We start from the raw sequence: 19,101 nt of genomic DNA on the forward strand, positions 1-19,101 counted from the left end.
TGATAAATAAGTTTTTTTAATAGATTAATTAAAGGCCGCAAGTTCTTTTTTTTTTATAGATAAAGGCCGCAAGTTCTATTCTTCCTAGTCTCAATTCTGGTGGGATATTTTAATTTCTTAAAAAAAAAAATTTATTTTTAACAGTAAAAAAAAATAATTAGTAACAAATGTAATGAATAAACTTTATATTATGCGGCCTAAAATAAATTTTTTTTAAGAAGTTAAACTAACTCGTCGAAATTGACACCAAAGAGAATTGAACCTCAGACCATAAGAGGAACACACTCTAAGGTCTAACGTCAACACTACCAAATCAACTCCATCGGGTTTGCGACCTAAAATAATTAATATGAATAAAATTAATACTACCAATTAAACCAAAATAATTAATTTAAGACCTATGAAAATGTGAGGGTGATAAAGTTATGAAAAATGATATTTGTACTTATGAGGAGGATCAGATGGGCGTAGGAGTGGGGACTTGGGGAGGAGTTGTCGTCGTAGACGGTTCCGTCCCAGATAGTGGACCCTACACATGATTATGAGGAGGACCCTCACTACCACGCTGCTCAGGAGCACTACTACAAGTAGGTGGCTCAAGAGGAGGTAGAGGTTGACCCTGAGCAGCAGGGGATACCGGAGGTTACACCCGTACCAAATGGTTTTCCCGGGAGCCCTGGTAACCTGTCGCTTCTACCGCCGTTCAGTACTCATGTGATGTGCTTGTTTTGGAGTGACGCCAATGTAAGTATAATTGTTTATTTTAATTTTTTCCATATATTAATTATAAATATGTGTTGTCGAATTATTAATGTGATAACTAGCAACAGACCTGTGCTAAGCACGGGGCCCGTGCTCCGCACGGGCTGATCCTTAAATTGCGATTTATGCGTCAAAACGCATTTACAATATTATTTACATTGAGAAATTAAAAAAATTAATTATAAAAATGAAGATAATAATAAAAATATTGAAATAGTTGTTATTAAATATTATAAAATGGTAGACCAAAAATATGTGAAAATATTATAAATAATAAAATCACAATAATGATAACGAGGGCGTTAATAAGCCCCGTGATTTTTATATATCATTGAAAAATATTTATAATTTTTTTAGCATTTTTTTATTTTTATATGAATTTATAAACAATAAATATGTGTATCGTGCAAGATTCTTATATCAAATTATAATTAGTATATTATAATTACTCCCACTATTATTTAGAAGATACAATTAGGCATGGTAATGGGGCGGATGGGGACAAATTTTACCTTCCCCGTCCTCATACCCTACTACCATATACATATCCGCTACCCTACCCATATCCCACAGAGATAAGAAATCGAATCTTATCCCCGTCTCTGACGCGTTCGAGTATCCCAGCCCCATCCCCGCAATGGATAATTTTTTTTTTTATATAAAATAGAAGTATTTTTCTTTCTCATGTGCAATGTTGCTTTGCATTATCCTGCAAAGAAATGACGATGGAGAATATAGAGAACTCTGAGAAGTGGGTGTCATCTAATAGACATAGACTCTGATTATGTGACTGAAATGATTTATGGTTTGAGTTTCTTTTTATATAAAAGGGGCAATAAAATGATTTTCTACATTCGGGACGAGTTTGGGTATGGGTTTGGGGTGGGTATACCTATATCCCCTTTACTCATCCCGTACCCGTATTTTGAAATCGGGGAAAACCCAAACCGAGTCAAAGCGGGGGAAAACCCGTCAAATTGAGTTTGGTTTGGATGAATACTCGCGGGTATGGGTTTTGTTGTCATGCCTAGATACAATACATAAAAAAAATCAATTTAACTAATTAATATGTGACTGATTGTTGTCCCATGTATGATTTGTGCTCCTTCCGTCCCATATTATAAGCTAAAAAAAAATCACACTTATTAAGAAAACTAAAACATAGTTTTTTGTGTCATCTTTGAAATAAGTTTTATAGGAAGATGTAAAAACAATTTTCATTGGTAGTTGATTATAGAGAAAATTAAAAAGAGAGCAAATTGAATGCACTTTGCATTTAATTTTCCTTTGGAAAAGATAATTTTTTGAAAAAACATAATTAAATATGATAAAAGTTGATCTTTTTTCTTATAATTTGGGATAAAGAAAATGGATTTTTTTTTTGCTTATAATTTAGGACGGAGGGAGTACAACAATATTAGTTAGTGTCTAATTAATTAGAGAGTAACGTTTGTCTTGTGTTTTTTTTATAGTCATTCTTTAAAAGGATATAATGATTAATAATGAATAACGGTTAAAAATAATAATTTTATAATATGACATTAAGATAAACAAAAAAAACGTATGAAAATCATTTATACAAAAGAAGTAATCTTGAAGATGTGTAATTTTATGTAAAGTAGTTGTATTTCTCATAATAAACACTAACCCCGTGTATAATTTTCCCTAAAAAAAAAACCGTGTATAATTTATAAATGAGAAAGATTTTGTAACTCTCCCAAATTATGTTATTTGTGATCATTCAATTGGATATAATTGAATAAATTTAAATGAGTGAGAAATAGTCCTATGCTTTTTTCTTTTTTATTTACCCTTTTTATTCCCGTGTTTTTTTAAGTATCAGTATAAAATGTATTTATTAATGTTTTTTATTAGAAACACATGATGAGATGAAATCACATGTATGCCATAAAGTTTATTTTTAGTAAATGTAAATTAAATATATGACAAATTTGTTACGTATTAAAAAAACGACATTCAATAATTTATGGATTTTTTTATCATGATAAAAACCACCTCTTTGTAAGAAAACAATTCAGGACCCGTTTTTTTTATGAATGGGAAAATTTAAAAAATAAACTAAGCAAATCGCTGTCTAAATATTCCAGAGGCATCCGCAAGCAGAGAGATATTTAGCTAAGGTGGAGGAGACATCCATATCTTCAAGGAATCAACATTTTTAGCACCAAACTTGGCCAACCAGTTAGCACATTCATTGCCTTCTCTCAAAGTATGATTAAAGGAGACCGACCAAGGAAGAGAAGAAAGCTTCCTAATGAGAGAAAGCAAGTTTGCATGAGGATGAAAGTCATTCTGATCAGTATCCGCAATAAGATCCAAAGCTGTCCGAGAGTCAGATTCCATGATGATAAATCGATACCCAAGGTCCCATGAGAGTCATGACCCGTTTTGTTACTAATAAATAAAAGTGATTTTGATATCTATTAATCAAGAAAATTTATAAAAACAAATAACGATTTATTTTGTTTGGTTATTGTAATTAAAATCGCATGTTTTAAATAATTTAATTTGTTTGGATACAACTATAAAAAATAGTTTTTTTGTTACAAAATAATATCTTTAATAATTAGAGAAAGATTAACTTTAATAATTAGAGAAAGATAATAGATTGTAAATTGTTTTTAACTATGTAAATATTTAGAAGTTGAATTATAGAAAAATTTATTTTGATTGGGATTAAAATTAAGTTTGTTTGTTCTTTTAAAATAGATTAATTTAGAATGTTTTATCAAGTGTGTTTGTTTTAATTTTTTTTTAAGAGAGAAAATATAGGAGGAGGTTAAAGAAAAAGACACAAAAGGATATATTTTTTATGACGACTCAAAAAATTAAGAAGGGGTAATATTGTATTTTTGGTACACATTAAGTTTCATAATTAGAGAATAGATAATTAGAAAATAAAAGATTAAGTTTGTTTGTTATTTAAAAAAAGATTAAGTTAGTGTTTTTTATCGAATGGGTTTGTTTTAATTTGTTTTTAAAAGAGAAAAAATAGAGGGAGGATGAAGTACAAGACACAGAAGGATATAATTTTGATGACGTGTCAAAAAATTAAAAAGGGGTAAGATTGTATTTTTGATAGACATTAAGTTTTATAATTAGAAAATTAGAGAATAGATGTCTTATTACCTACCATTAATGACCCATTATATATAGAAATTTGATTGAATTTTCAAGAGGGAAAGAATTGAGATTCTGAATCTCGCGCCTTTCTTGTAACCAAAAAAAAAAAAATCTAGCGCCTTTCTTCTTCAACGCAATTGTGTTAGGGTTTCGTTCAATTTCTCCTCTCTCTCTTGCGATCAACCAACAATCATCAATCACTCCTCCTTTGTGATGGATTATCTTCTGACGAAATTCGAATTCAATTTACCAATTCAATTTGTATGTATGTTGGCAGAAAAAACCTACAACAAAACTCCTCGTGATGCCGAGGTGAGTCGATCGTCTCCTCCTTCTTCTCCAAATTATTATTATTATTATTATTATTATTATTATTATTATTATTATTATTATTATTATTATTATTATTATTATTATTATTATTATTATTATTGAATCTTTTGAATATTATTCTAATGATCCATTTATTGAATTGAATTGATTCCGCAGAATTTGACTCGATGTGCTATCGCTTTGTTAAGATTATCCTCGCATCAGTCTTTTCCTGATTCATTACATACCGTTGAAGGTATTATTATTATTTCCTGTTTTATTCTTAGAAATATTATTATTCATTGCATGTATAGTATAGCGAATATGCTTCGTGATTGTTGGCATCACTGTTTTATTTCGATCATTCCTTCATCTTGCCTCTCTCAATGATCGGTTTTTTTTATTATATGCTATTTTGTTTCGATCATTCATTCGTTCATCTTGTTTTTTTCAGAATCTATCTCAAAGCTGTTAGAGGCTTTTCCTCTCAATCCCAAAAACACCGATGTTCTTTGGCTTCTAGGAATGGCTTTCACTACGCAGGCACTTTTAACCCCAGATGACAAGGATGCCAAACTATTCTTTGACACTGCAGCTGTTTACTTCAAACGAGCTTTTCGTCAGGATCCTTCCAATCCATCTTACCGGTTCTCATCCGAACTCGCTGATGTTAAGGTATTATATCTTTTAGTAGTAATGCTTTTCTGTTTTCAAATTTAACAACACAAATCACTAACTTATTATTATTCTTATACTTTTTTTAAGTTTCATGAGCAAACCCGAGGGCTTTGTACTCCTACAAAGGTAATTTCTATTCTTTCTCTTTACTTTACTTTTCATATGCTACCAAATTTCTTCCACTAACTTATTCTTCTCATACCTTTTTTAAGATTCGTGGTCCAGAATGGCCTTCTTCTGCAAAAAAGGTAACAAGCTAGACATTCAAATTTCTCTTGCTAGCTAATATTATGTAATAATAATATAATAATGTTACTCAACCATTTCATTTACCATTTCTTTTTATAGGCTCATGAGGGTAAACATGCCAAAATCCATACCCATGGATTAATTCAGCAATCATCACGGGCCATCTCCTGCTTCAAAGGTAACAAGACATAAAAGTTTATGTCGTTTTTATTCACCAATGCTTTCTCTTGATCTCCCCAATAGTATATGTTTTTGCACTTAGATATAACTTCAAAAATTAGTGTGCACAAACTGATAGGTTAAGGTCTTGATTCCGTAATCAGTTTATATGTGTCTTACATCTTCATATGTAAATTGTGTTCACTTTTCGCCTAATCTATTTTGTTATTTTTCAGGCTCAAAAACAAAAATACAAAAATTAGTTGGTTACTGAGATTGATAATCACATCTGATTTGGGCTGCCACTTATTATTTCATTTTTACTGTTGTAATGTTTTTCATGGTGTGATCATTTACCTATCCATATGTAATTTCATCTCATTATTATAAGAGAAATGCTATACGGGTAAAGATATGCTTTTGACTAATAACTAAGTGTTTGTTTGGTAATTCGTCACATTTCTCAAAAGCATAATAGTTTTTCACGTTGACAGAGAAGCTTGTGTTTATCACTTCTGAAAATCAAGGCAAAAAGGTCATTGGAATGCAAGATTGAAGTAGAAAACGTGGAACCAAACATGCTATAAGAGATCCTAGTTCACAATCTATTTGTTATTTTAGTATTTGGATCAATCATAGTAGCTAGTGACACTCCAACAAATACTGGTTAATATAAGTTGGAAATAAATCAAGTTATCAACGTCCAAATTGTTGAAACAAAGCCCTTTTCAAATACTCCACCCAGAATATTAGCCAAAATTGATTAAATTACATATATTAGGAAAAGTAATTGATCACATTTAATCAATACATTCGATGAAAAAAATATCTTATCTAAGTCATCCTCTAGGACTAATAAATTTAGTCATTAGAAATATATAAAATTAAATTAAATGAGGGATAATATAGATTTTGCTTATATATATCATTCTACAAAATGAGAGATTTAGTCATTTTATTGAAACAGCTTAGAAAGTGGAATATCAATTGAAACAGTAACAAAGTCGCCACATGGGAATAATGTTACAAGTTAGTAGCTCATTAAGACATGACAGATAAGAAGTGCAAATTTTTGAAGATGCACCATTCATTTTGAGGTTTGTAAAGAATAAGTCGGAAAAATAACTAGCACTAAAGCGCCACTTGAAATGCTTTGTTGTTACAAAATGCTACAATGATCGGACCAACCAAATCACCAGCTGCACATCCTGAAATGAAGAACAAGGTTTTGCTTTAGGAAGTTGAAATGAATAAAAATCAGGCCAACACAATTCAAGCAAAAAGATTGAAGCAATAATTTTCTGCATGTGTTGTTTATTATATGATCTTACCAATCCACCGACCAAGTGATGGACGAACAAGGGTAGCACCGGTCCCTGCCCCTATGGGAGGCAGAAACTAAAGATGAACCACGCCTTATTGAAGTAAGGGAAACCTTCTGTCCAAGAAATATTGAACTTGCTTGGTTGTAACGACATTACTGCCTTCATCACCGGTATTGGAAATGGATCTAAAGAATCGATACAAATACATGCCTACTTGGAAAACGCATAATGCTGCAACTCCTAGCATGTGTTCTGTGCATAATGAACAAAAAGTTAGGACTATATAGTTGATATTAAATGCTCAGGTTATCTAAAAAATGCACGGATTATTCAAGGCAGGGCCGTCTTAACAAATTCATAGGCCCGGTTTTAATTTTATAAGGGATGCAAAAATAAATAAATTCCGGGCCCCAAAAAAAATAAATAAGCCATTTTAAAAAAAAAATTATAAATCACACTTTGGTGGGTCTTGAACACATGACCTCACACTCAACAAAAAGCGGCCATGCCACTAAAGCAAGCTGCCCAAACTGAAATAAATCGCTTTTAGTAGATATATAACCATTATTTTCGTGTCTTGCATATAAAAAAAAAATATTTTGGGCCCCAAAAAATTGGAGGCCCGGAGCGAGTCATAACATTTTTTCTTTTCATGACGGTTCGGAGCGAAACACGAGTCTCGCTCGTAACTTCATACCCGTTTTCTAGGCACCATAATTTTTTTCTTCCTTATGTAGGAGTTAAGAATCTTTGCAGCTCTATCCCATGCTTCAGTTTGGGACAAGTCAAAATTACTGTAGTGGCGATCATTTACAACTATCTTAGCAAATTACCTCATAATACCATTTCGTACTTTTCTCATTGAAACTTTGAGGGTAGAAAGCACGACTGCCCCCCAAGCATAACTATTTATATCAGCTCGTTCAAGAAAAGGTAAATACATAACAGAAATAGTTTTAAAAGATGAAGTGCAAAAAAGAACATTTTCTAATAAATATAATAGGTATGCCTTGACATGTGAATCTAAACTCTCATTAGAAACAGGAACATTATGGAATTTTTCTTTCAATTTATCTAAACTTATATCATGGATTGTTTTTTCCTACTACTAAACATTAGCAAATTATTAGCTTCGTCCGGATTTACTGAACACACGGGGATGCTATTAAAACAATAATAGATCATTTGTCAATAAAGGTATATAAATATTTTTCTAATACGATCAATAAAAGAGAAAATAAATCAACACAATTTTTTGTTTCTTAAATCATAAGGGTATATAAAAAATTTTTCTCTAATATATGTATAGAAGTTTTAATAGAAATTATTCAAGAAAAAAATACCTTTCAACATATCCACAACGGAAGCCTTGCCAAGTACCGCATCCGAAGCCAAAGACATGCGATCAGATGGTAGACAACTTGACACTATGGTAAAAGATACCCTCGAATCATGTCCCAAACCTCTACATGTTGCTATACACTTATCAAAAATAGGTTGATTATCCAGATTCTGAATCATCATCGGAGCTTGACGATCAACAGCGGCCAATACATTCAGTGCCGTAGAACATTCTCGGGTTCTAGCTGGTGAAGAAACTTCTCGGGTTGGTGATCTGGTTCTTTCACGATGGGCATCTCTAAGTTTAGGGATTAAACTTAGAGATCCGAAACAATTAAAAATAGCAGGTCACCAACCCGAGAAGTTTCTTCACCAGCTAGAACCCGAGAAGTTTCTACGGCACTGAATGTATTATCCGCTGTTGATCGTCAGGCTCCGATGATGATTCAGAATCAGGATAATCAACCTCTTTTTGATAAGTGTGTAGCAATATGTAGAGGGTTGGGACATAATTCGAGGGTATCTTTTACCATAGTGTCAAGTTGTCTACCACCTGATCGCATGTCGTTGGCTTCAGATGCGCTACTTGACAAGGCTTCCGTTGTGGATATGTTGAAAGGTATTTTTTTCTTGAATAATTTCTATTAAAAATTCTATATATATATATATTAGCAAAAAAAAAAAGTTTTATATACCCTTATGATTTAAAAAACAAAAAATTATGTTGATTTATTTTCTCTTTTATTGATCGTATTAGAAAAATATTTATATACCTTTATTGACAAATGATCTACTATTGTTTTAATAGCATCCCCGTGTTCAGTAAATCTGGACGAAGCTAATAATTTGCTAATGTTTAGTAGTAGGGAAAAACAATCCATGATATAAGTTTAGACAAATTGAAAGAAAAATTCCATAATGTTGTTGTTTCTAATGAGAATTTAGATTCACATGTCAAGGCATACCTATTATATTTATTAGGAAATGTTCTTTTTTGCACTTCATCTTTTAAAACTATTTTTGTTATGTATTTACCTTTTCTTGAACGAGCTGATATAAATAGTTATGCTTGGGGGGCAGCCGTGCTTGCTACCCTTAAAGTTTCAATGAGAAAAGTACGAAATGGTATTATGAGGTAATTTGCTAAGATAGTTGTAAATGATCGCCACTATAGTGATTTTGACTTGTCACAAACTGAAGCATGGGATAGAGCTGCAAAGATCCTTAACTCCTACATAAGGAAGAAAAACTATGGTGCCCAGAAAATGGGTATGAAGTTGCGAGCGAGACTCGTTTCGCTCCGAACCGTCATGAAAAGAAAAAATGTAATGACTTCCTTTTTCTTTTCTTTTTTGTATCCTTCGTGACACAAATGACATGCACTGTTTTCTGCAAATTTAACATTAAGCTTATTTGGTTTGTTTTATTCTATCAGATTCATGTACCTGCTGATTGACCAACTCTTATTCAGCCAAAGATTTGTTTCAAAATAAGAAATTCACAATCCCAAAATTAATTGGTACAAGTGTTCAGGCAAAGAGCAAGACTGCAAGTACCAGCAAGACTAAAACTATGAGCACTAGATTTGCTTATTTCACACATGTCGGCTGTTAATCCGTTGATGATGGGCCAATAAGTGGATGATATGACTCTTCAGAGTAAAGTTTTAAAGATTTGCAAAGACTTGTAGCTTGAACAGGAACCAAAATGTATAATTTGCACTCTAGCTGAGAAACGTGATCTCATGTTTTTGGTAGCATATGAACGAGTTGACAAGCGTGTGGCTGTGGATGAATTGTTAGTTGACTTGAAAAAGAGAATTATTTTTCTTGAATAATTTCTATTAAAATATACCCTTATGATTTAAGAAACAAAGAACTATGTTAATTTATTTTCTCTTTTATTGATCGCATTTGAAAAATATTTATATACCTTTATGATTTAAGAAACCAAAAACTATGTTGATTTTTTTAGAAATGTGTTAATTAATTTTGATTTTGAAGGGTATTTCTTTCTTTCTAATTTGTCCTGTTTTCTGTCTTTTTCTGATGATTATAGATAATCACTACTGATCGTGGAGGAAGAAGGAATGATGATGCATGAATGGCTTTTTTTTTTAACTTGATTGTAATTATTTGTAATCAGGCATAATGCCTTGACAATCAAAAAAAAATATACAACCTTTGTGGTATGCTCGTTTATTTTTCTTTTATTAATTTTGTAACAGTTTGTAACCAGGCAGAAATGCCTTAACAGTATGCAGCATTTGTGGTCTGTTTGTTTATTGTTCTGATTGTGCGCCTGTTTTTTTAATGTTCTCTATAATTAATTGCATCTACCTTCTAGATTTCTCATGATTTATGTCAAGTTTTGCTTTTCCTAATAAAATGGTTTACTAAGCCATTCAAATCATTTAGAATTCCACTATGCAATATAGTAGTAGTATATGAAGACTTTTGGTCTCAGATGTGATATAAACTTAAGTTTGATAATCAGTTGATTAATTATAAATATATTATTTGATATAACATTGTTTGATATAACAATAAGTAGAATCTCTTAAAAACGTGTATTGAATCATTTTGGTGTAAAACTAATTGGATTTGAATCCCTTATATTATCATTTTTATGCAATCTGTCCATGGTATGAATGTAGTTTAATAAAAAGTTCTACATAATTGAAATTTGGAAGGATATTTGTTGCATTATCTCATGCTTTGTAAGCAATTTACAATAGCAGTCAATTGAATTGGACAAAAGGACACCATATGATATGTTGGGTGAGTATATGATTACCTTCCTCTTGTAAGTGGTGAACTCCAAACAAAACAAGAGCTGCTCCTTTTCTAGAAATAACAGGTGTTGTCTTCTCTCCTTTATGTCATCTTTTCTCCTTTATGTAATCCTTCATTATCTTTAACACAATCTCCTATATCATTGTAAAATTTCAGCATTGCATTAGTAAGAAGACACTCCTAAAGAGGGTTTTGAAGTGCTAGAAATGTGAGTGTTATGTTCCAAATGTTTTACATTGTGTTTCTTTATTATGTTGCTAAAATGTGTTTCTTTATAACTACCAATAAATAACTTGGTACTGTTATTACCTCATGTGAGTCATCAGTTTAGCGTTATCATGGTTTAATAATCTTCTATTTTCCTTTCAAGTTCTCCCTCAACTCCAAGCAGTTCATGGTTGTCCAATAAGCTTTTATACTGCACAAAACATAGAAAGTGATTGATAAATGAAATGAATATATTGATGCATAGAGATAAAAAAGATATCAGGCATCCAAATAAAACAAAGGTATTGAAAATTTTACTAGCATAACCATTAACATATGCTTCTAAAACTTTCACTTAAAATACTTAATTCATATAAATACGTTACAACTAAATACTTGCACATGTATATGTTATAACTATTGATTCAATTGCTCCTACAATGAAATTTTTACTAAACATGTTCAATTGTTTGAACGTACTGCAGGTACCATGAAAGATTAGATATGAGCTCTTACCATGAAATGAATTGCTCTTTTTACAACTTACAAACATGAAAGAACTAGTGTGTGTACCCATGCATAACTTATGCATTGTATTTTAAACTTAACTTATTTTTTGTTTTTAACGTAAGATTTTCGTTTTTATGCATAAAATAACTTATGCATTGTATTTTAAACTTAACTTATTTTTCGTTTTTAGCGTAAGATTTTCGTTTTTCAAAAAAGGAAGAAAAAAGTTAGAATTTTGAAAGACTATCAATTCTAACAAATTGTTTTCTTTCTAAAAAAGGGGAAACTGCCGGTTGTTTGCGTCGGGTTTCCACCACCTCATCTGCATGACTGAAACTTTGACAAAAAAAACAGTAAAATATATTAAAAACATTAATCAAAGCACAAATATTTAAAAAAAATTAAATTAATCAATGCACAAAGATATGTCAAGATTAGGAACAACAAAACATGTACACTATCAACATTTTCAATACTTTGGCTTCCACTACTGAAAAATAAAGACAACAATAGGCAGAAAATTGCTTTAACCTATTCCCTATTGTCAAATTAAACACACATTTACACTACAAAAAAATAAATTAAACACACATTTATATCTCTCCTATCATAGAAAAAATGATTCTGCCACTTGAAATTGTTTAACCATAATTTACACGTGCGGCTTCATTGATTCTGCAGATCCTAATAAACATAATAATTTTAGCAAAACCTGAAGTAGGAAGCCTCGTGTTGTTTGCTTGATGCTCCTTTTCAATAGCATAGGCACTAAAGAAGTAAGTTGAACCTATAAAAGCAACAAAAGGAAGAAATAGTTTTAATACATAAAAGTCCAAGAAGAAAAAATTGGCAAAACATTTCTAACATCAGAGATGCAAGAAAATACTTAAAAATTCTAGAAATGTCTTTGAGATTTAACTAAACCAAACCAAATATATTATCAGAATTAATGGATCCTCTCTCCACATAGATAAGTGAAACATAAATGAAATAAATTTACATGAGAAGTCTATTGGAGTGCTTTCATTTGATGAAACTCAGCAACCTTAGAACCAAATTCAGCTTGGTTAGGCTCCTCTTGTTTCTTAAATATTTCAAAAGCCTCCTAAACATGAAGCAAAAGGAGAATTGTATAGACATTAGAAATGAAATAAAGTTTTTGACAAAAATTATAATAATTATTTTTATAATTATACTTTTAACACTTTATTGTCTTATGCAGAGACTCATCATTCATAACATTATTAGTGCAAAACAGAGTTATATGGCTAAATATGCATGTGTGTGTGCGTGTATGCATATATTATTATTCAGTGTAAAAACATGATATGCATTATCCTGTTCTGCACAAAACAATCAAAAACCACATGCAAGCTAAAAATAATAAACTTTCTTCAAATTCGTAAGAACGGCTTAAAGTTGAATGATAAAGTAAATGAATGAGAGAACTCCAAAGTGGAAAGCCAATATCAACAACTCCTTCATCGTACAGTTTCTCAAAGTGTTTAGAAAGCAGCCAGGCAAGCATGTAAGCAAGCATATCAACAGGAACATGATCACCTGCATAATTTTATAGATTAGGAAAGTAGCATCAGCCATAAGATGTCTCCAAAAATTATGATTTTGTCGATGTTACTCAACATGTATCTAAAATAAAATTAATTTTTCAACAAGCAACTATAACAGATGATGTTACCATCTTACTTATTTTTGTGAGAGAAGCAGCACAAAGCCAAACATCAAAACAAATCAAAAAGCATATCAAGTTATTCACAAGATCCACATGAAGGAAAGAAACAAAAAAGAAACTTACACGTTTATAATTGTTTCGGATTTTCACTAGCCTATCACGCACATCATTACCCGTTTTCAAGCGAAGATGACCAAATCCTTTCTTTTAAATATAAGAAATCACAAGCTCCACAGCTTCATCCCAAGATTGTTGTTGGCTCAGATCAAAGTTGGCAACCTTGTCTAACTTTCTCGCGACTTTTGTAAACAACTTCATGAGATAAATGTCAATTTTAAGTTCCCAATCAGGTATTCTAGCCAAACTTGCATAAAACTGAAAAATCAAAAGCTAGCATATAAACAAGAATAAATATATCAAAAAAAGCTAGCAAAAAGAATTATGGCGTCAACGTGAAAATAAAACTTACATTTGCACTTTTTTCACTTTTTTTTAATGATGTTTCAGCCGTCTCAATTTTTATCTTCTTGGTTGGTCTATAAGTATATGAAGCACAAAAGAATGTGCTATTTGTGGTTCGTTTCCTCGGATTTTGTTTCTAGTTGATGGATATTTGATATTGTATTGTTTTCCATATGCAATAGTTCTAATAATCTATTGCACATTTAACACTATATATAGAATTGTAATATAAAAGAATGTATTAATTAAAGGGTAGATAAGTTGTTGAATTGTAATGAATAAAATTGAAAAGAACGAATGAATGAAGTTCTAATAAAGAACGGGGATGAATGGAAGCTCAAACAAAGCAGCAACGGAGTTGAGAATGTAATCAATATGATTCTCAACTCCATCGCTGCTTTATTCATTCATTTTTCCCAATTTTATTCATTACAATTCAATCATCTATCTACCTTTTAATTAATATATTTTTCTATATTATAATTCTATATAGTGTCAAATGTGCAGTAGATTATTAGAACCATTGCATATGGAAAGCAACACAATATCAAAAATCCGGCAACAAGAAAAAAATCCCAGGAAAGGAACCACAAGTAGCACATCCTCTTGTGCTCCATATACATACAGACCAACCAAGAAGATAAAAATTGAGATGACTGAAACATTATCCAAAAAGAAAGTGAAAAAAGTGCAGGTGTAAGTTTTATTTTCACGTTGACGCCAGAATTCTATTTGCTAGCTTTTTTTTATATATTTATTTTTGTTAATATGCTACCTTTTGATTTTTCAGTTTTATGCAAGTTTGGCTAGATTACCTGATTGGGAATCTAAAATTGACATTTATCTCATTAAGTTGTTTATAAAACTGTTAAATCTCTCTTAGATGATTGATTTCACATTCCTCTTTTTTCCTACAAGTTTCCTCCCCCAAATAACAAAATCACGTAAGACAATACTCTACCATCTTTTTTACATTGAGAGCTACCTCCATTTTATCTCTAATAATTATATCTATAATTATACTTGTAACTGTTTATTGTCTTATGCATATAGACTCGTTATTCATAACATTCTTAGTGCAAAACAGAGTCATATGGCTAAATATGCATGTGTGTGTGCGTGTATGCATATATTATTCAGTGCAAAAACATGATATACATTATCCTCTTCTGCACAAAACAATCAAAAACCATATGCAAGCTATAAATAATAAACTTTCTTAAAATTCGTAAGAACAGCTTAAAGTTGAATGATAAAGTGAATGAATGAGAGAGAACTCCAAAAGTGGAAAGCCAATATCAACAACTCTTTCATCAGACAATTTCTCAAAGTTTTTAGATAACAGTCACGCAAGCATGTAAGCAAGCATGTCAACATGAACATGATCACCAGCAGATTTTTATAGATTAAGAAAGTAGCATCAGCCATAAGACGTCTCCAGAAATTATGATTTTATCGATATTACTAAACATGTATCTAAAATAAAATTAATTTTTCAACAAGCAATTATAACATAGGATGTTACCATCTTACTTATTTTCGTGAGAGAAGCAGCACAAAGCCAAGAGCAAAACAAAGTACAGTATTAAGTATTAACAAGACTTTTTTTTAAAAAAAAAAACAAATGCAGCACAAAGCCATATATCAAAACAAATCAAAAAGCATATCAAGTTATTCACAAGTTCCATTTGTCTTTATAATTTTCTTGAAGACCAAAAAACTCAATTGATAAAACGATTTCTACTTAAATCAAGTACAACTTAGATACGCGTATTAATGCAAAAAAAGAGAAGTATACATATTGTTTTTAAGCCTAAAAGGTTTGACATGAAAAATGGTTACTTTGAAGCTAAGGAAAGGAAAAAGACCACATTTATCTAAAAAAAAAGGTTGGGTCAAAAGGGTTGAACCAAGAAAAACTATACAAATGAGTTGAACATCACATTAATCCTAAACTTTGAGACATTATGTGAAAACAACTTTAGGATAATTTTAACATTAAGAATATATATGTGAGTAAACTAATAATCCCAAATAAAACTAAAAATCACATCTTTATAATCAAATGGAAATCTTCTATGTATATGCAATAACAACACAGCAGCCACCATGTTTCGGAAGAATCTTCAAGATCTAGGGGAAAATAAATAATCTAAACACAACACAAAGACAAGAAAGGGTAGATCTCAAAAGCAAGAGACATAAATCAAAGAGAGATAGAAGCACAAAGACGAAAGTTGTAGATCTGAAGAACTAGGTGCAGGACAACAACGTTTTTGTTTGTGTCTTCATTGGTTGGAAATAGTTACCTCCACCAGCTGATAACCTTGTGTTGTGAGAAACTAGCTGAGAGGATAGAGAAGATGTTGTGTTCACCATGTTTATTGGAATTTTGAAAGAAGAAAGAAAGAATGAGGAAAGAGTGTGAAGAAGATGAAGTAGAGTTTGGAAATGGACAACGGTCGGTCGATCTGATTGGATTATTAATTACTAGCTTCAGCTTTTAGCACTCTATATCAAAAACCTTTAGCAATAGTGCTAGAAGAAGTTCAAAAAAGCCTCAAAATTCAACCAACCCACCTCTCTCCTCCTTGTATTGTAATTGTAATTGTAATTTAAGAAGAAAGAATATTAATTAGATTAGATAGATAGGTAGGTAGGTTGAATAGAGAACAAGTATTGATGGTGTTGTTTTTCGTTTTAAAATATACCGAACGAAATTACTGGGTGAGTCACGACCAGGTCGCTTTCTTTAAGACGTTTCGCGGCACTACCCTAGTTTGTGCAAGGTAGACTAACAACCACGCCGTCTCCAGGATAAAACAGCCCAGATCACTGTTACGAGTATATACTGCACAGTATATAGTCGCTCGAGAATTACACCTCAAAATATGGTTCAATCGTTTGATCGAAGCCACTCGATACGGTACGTGACCGCTCTATTCGAAACCGTATGGTTCAATCGTTCGATCGAAGCCACTCGATACGGTACGTAACCGCTCTATTCAAAACCGACGGGACAGAAAGGAGTAGAAGCAGAAGAACGATTTGTTAAAATCGAAAGGGAGAAGAGAGAAAACCGCACAGGAAGCATCAACTGTGAGATTTTGGTGTACAGAATGAATGGGGCGAGCTCTCCTTTTATAGGGAGAGTTTGTAACAAAAAACGAGTGACTTGGGGATTAAGTCTGCTTAATCCTTAAGCAAACGCGTTTTGTTTCTTAATTGGATATATCCGGAAGTTTCTGGATACGCGTTTTGGATCGGGTCGGATCGTAACAAATTTATTTGTTACGCGTAGCGCTTACGGATAATGATTAAATTAATTAATTAATTAATTTAACATTTTCAAGTAACAAAAAATATATATTATTTTTTTAACCCGCGACCCAAGCCCAAGCCCGGCCCGGCCCGACCCGGCCGGTCGGTCGGACGGACGGCGGCGTCGTCGTCGCGCGTGTGATATATATATTTTGTAAGCGTTCACCCGTTCACAAAATTGGGTACCCCAAGGGCACACCCTTGGAGGTCACTTTGCCCATATATAAACACTTACTAGTTGGGGTGACCCTCCAATGTGGGACATTTTTAAGTCACACCCACACACTAGTTCTTTCATAGTGTTTTTCTTTCCAATTTTCTTCACTAGAATGACTAGTGTTCCAACAATCCCCCACTTGACTTCAAAATGGTTTCGAGAAATAACGTAAAACGTTTCCATAAGATCTGCTAATATACAAAGGTGTCGCCAACAACTTGAACCTTTGCATAGTGGAAGGTATTCTGATTTAACAAGAGTTGCTTACAGCATTGAACTCTATCTCAGACATAGAATCCACACACAAACCTTTTCATAGGTGTATTCTAAAAGCCCGTGCGTTTTAAGGCCCTGCACGTGTATCCCGGTTTTAACGAATGCTCTAGGAATTCTGCCTCAAAATTCCATAGGACCGGCCTAAGTTCCACATTCGTATAGGTGAGTCTATCAAGGGTACTCCTGTAGCTGTGTACCCCACTCAACATAGAGTATAGATCTCATTAAGAGTTACTATTACCTCATCCTTCTTTCGCTGCAGGATCATGCTTTCTATATTCTTTCTCTCATAGCATGTTCTACCACTTCATGACTTGTTTTTACCCATTGAACCTAAATCTTGGGATCTCCAGTCATATAGGTCGGGTTACCATCATTTAGTGGGCTATAGACATTAGTCCCATCCTACTGGATGTTTCTCGGACTTTCTCTCTATTAAGTCCTTTCGTCAAAGGATCAGCTAAGTTTTCATTCGTACGTACAAAATCAACTCTAACCGCTCCATTAGAGATACACTCTCTAATCGTGCTGTGTTTTCGCCTTATCTGTCGTCTCTTACCATTGTAATAACGATTCTTAATCTTTGCAATAGCCGCGGTACTATCGCAATGAATTAACACAGCTGGCAACGGTTTATCCCATAAAGGGATTTCAGCTAGCAAGGATCTTAGCCAACTTGCTTCTTCACTAGCAGTAGCTAGTGCTATCATCTCAGATTCCATTGTGGACTGAGCCAGAATGGTCTGCTTTCTTAGACTTCCAAGAAAACAGCTCCTCCAGCTATGCTAAATATATAGCCGCTGGTCGCTTTGGAATCATCCGACAAGGTGTTCCAATCTGCATCACTGTACCCTTCAAGTACAGCAGGATATTTTTGATAATGCAGTCCTAATGTCATAGTCCCTTTCAGGTATCTCATGACTCTCTCAATAGCATGCCAATGCTCCTTGCTTGGCCTACTTGTAAATCTGCATAAGAGTCCCACGACATAGGCAATGTCGGGTCTAGTACAATCAGTGGCATATCTGAGACTGCCAATGATGCTCGCATATTCAGTTTGTCTAACACCATCTCCAGTGTTCTTAAAAAGTTTTACACTTGGGTCATAGGGTGTGCTTGCAGGTTTACAATCAATGTAGTTGTATTTCCTTAATATCTTCTCAACATAATGAGACTGATCCAAGGAAATTCCTTTATCTGATCTAGTAATCTTGATGCCAAGAATTACATCAGCTTCTCCTAGGTCCTTCATATCAAAGTTGTTACTCAACAGTGATTTCACAGAATTTATGGCAGGAATGTTTGACCCAAATATGAGTAGGTCGTCTACATATAGACATATGATGGTGCAAATGTTTTTATCATACTTGTAGTAGATACATTTGTCACTTTCATTCATTTTGAACTCATTCGTAATCATTAAGTCGTCAAACTTTTCATGCCATTGCTTAGGGGCTTGTTTTAGACCATACAGAGATTTGTCTAACTTACAGACTTTGCTTTCCTGTTCATGAACTACAAAACCTTCAGGTTGTTCCATATAGATTTCTTCTTCCAACTCACCATTCAAAAAAGCAGTTTTCACATCCATTTGGTGTACTATCAAGTTATAAACAACAGCCAAGGAAATTAGTACCCTTATGGATGTGATTC

General features: G+C 32.6%; 1 long non-coding RNA gene across 4 annotated transcripts; it reads right to left on the reverse strand.

Moving 5' to 3' along the window:
• Window positions 1–6,272: 6,272 nt before the first annotated feature.
• LOC146905786 (uncharacterized) lies at window positions 6,273–16,208 on the reverse strand. 4 transcript variants are annotated; one of them, XR_015018609.1, is made up of 7 exons: window positions 15,944–16,208; window positions 12,483–13,042; window positions 12,195–12,269; window positions 11,075–11,183; window positions 10,767–10,899; window positions 6,636–6,881; window positions 6,273–6,512 (listed from the first exon to the last, which is right to left on the reverse strand). It is a non-coding gene; the product is annotated as an uncharacterized LOC146905786 (long non-coding RNA). The 4 variants fall into 4 exon arrangements; XR_015018608.1 differs by having other exon boundaries at window positions 12,483–14,545; XR_015018607.1 differs by having other exon boundaries at window positions 13,296–16,208.
• Window positions 16,209–19,101: the final 2,893 nt, after the last annotated feature.

The sequence above is a fragment of the Medicago sativa genome, chromosome 7 (genome assembly GCF_051527215.1).
Source record: "Medicago sativa cultivar Bolivia chromosome 7, Bolivia_mono, whole genome shotgun sequence".
In the NCBI taxonomy this organism is placed as follows: Eukaryota; Viridiplantae; Streptophyta; class Magnoliopsida; order Fabales; family Fabaceae; genus Medicago; species Medicago sativa.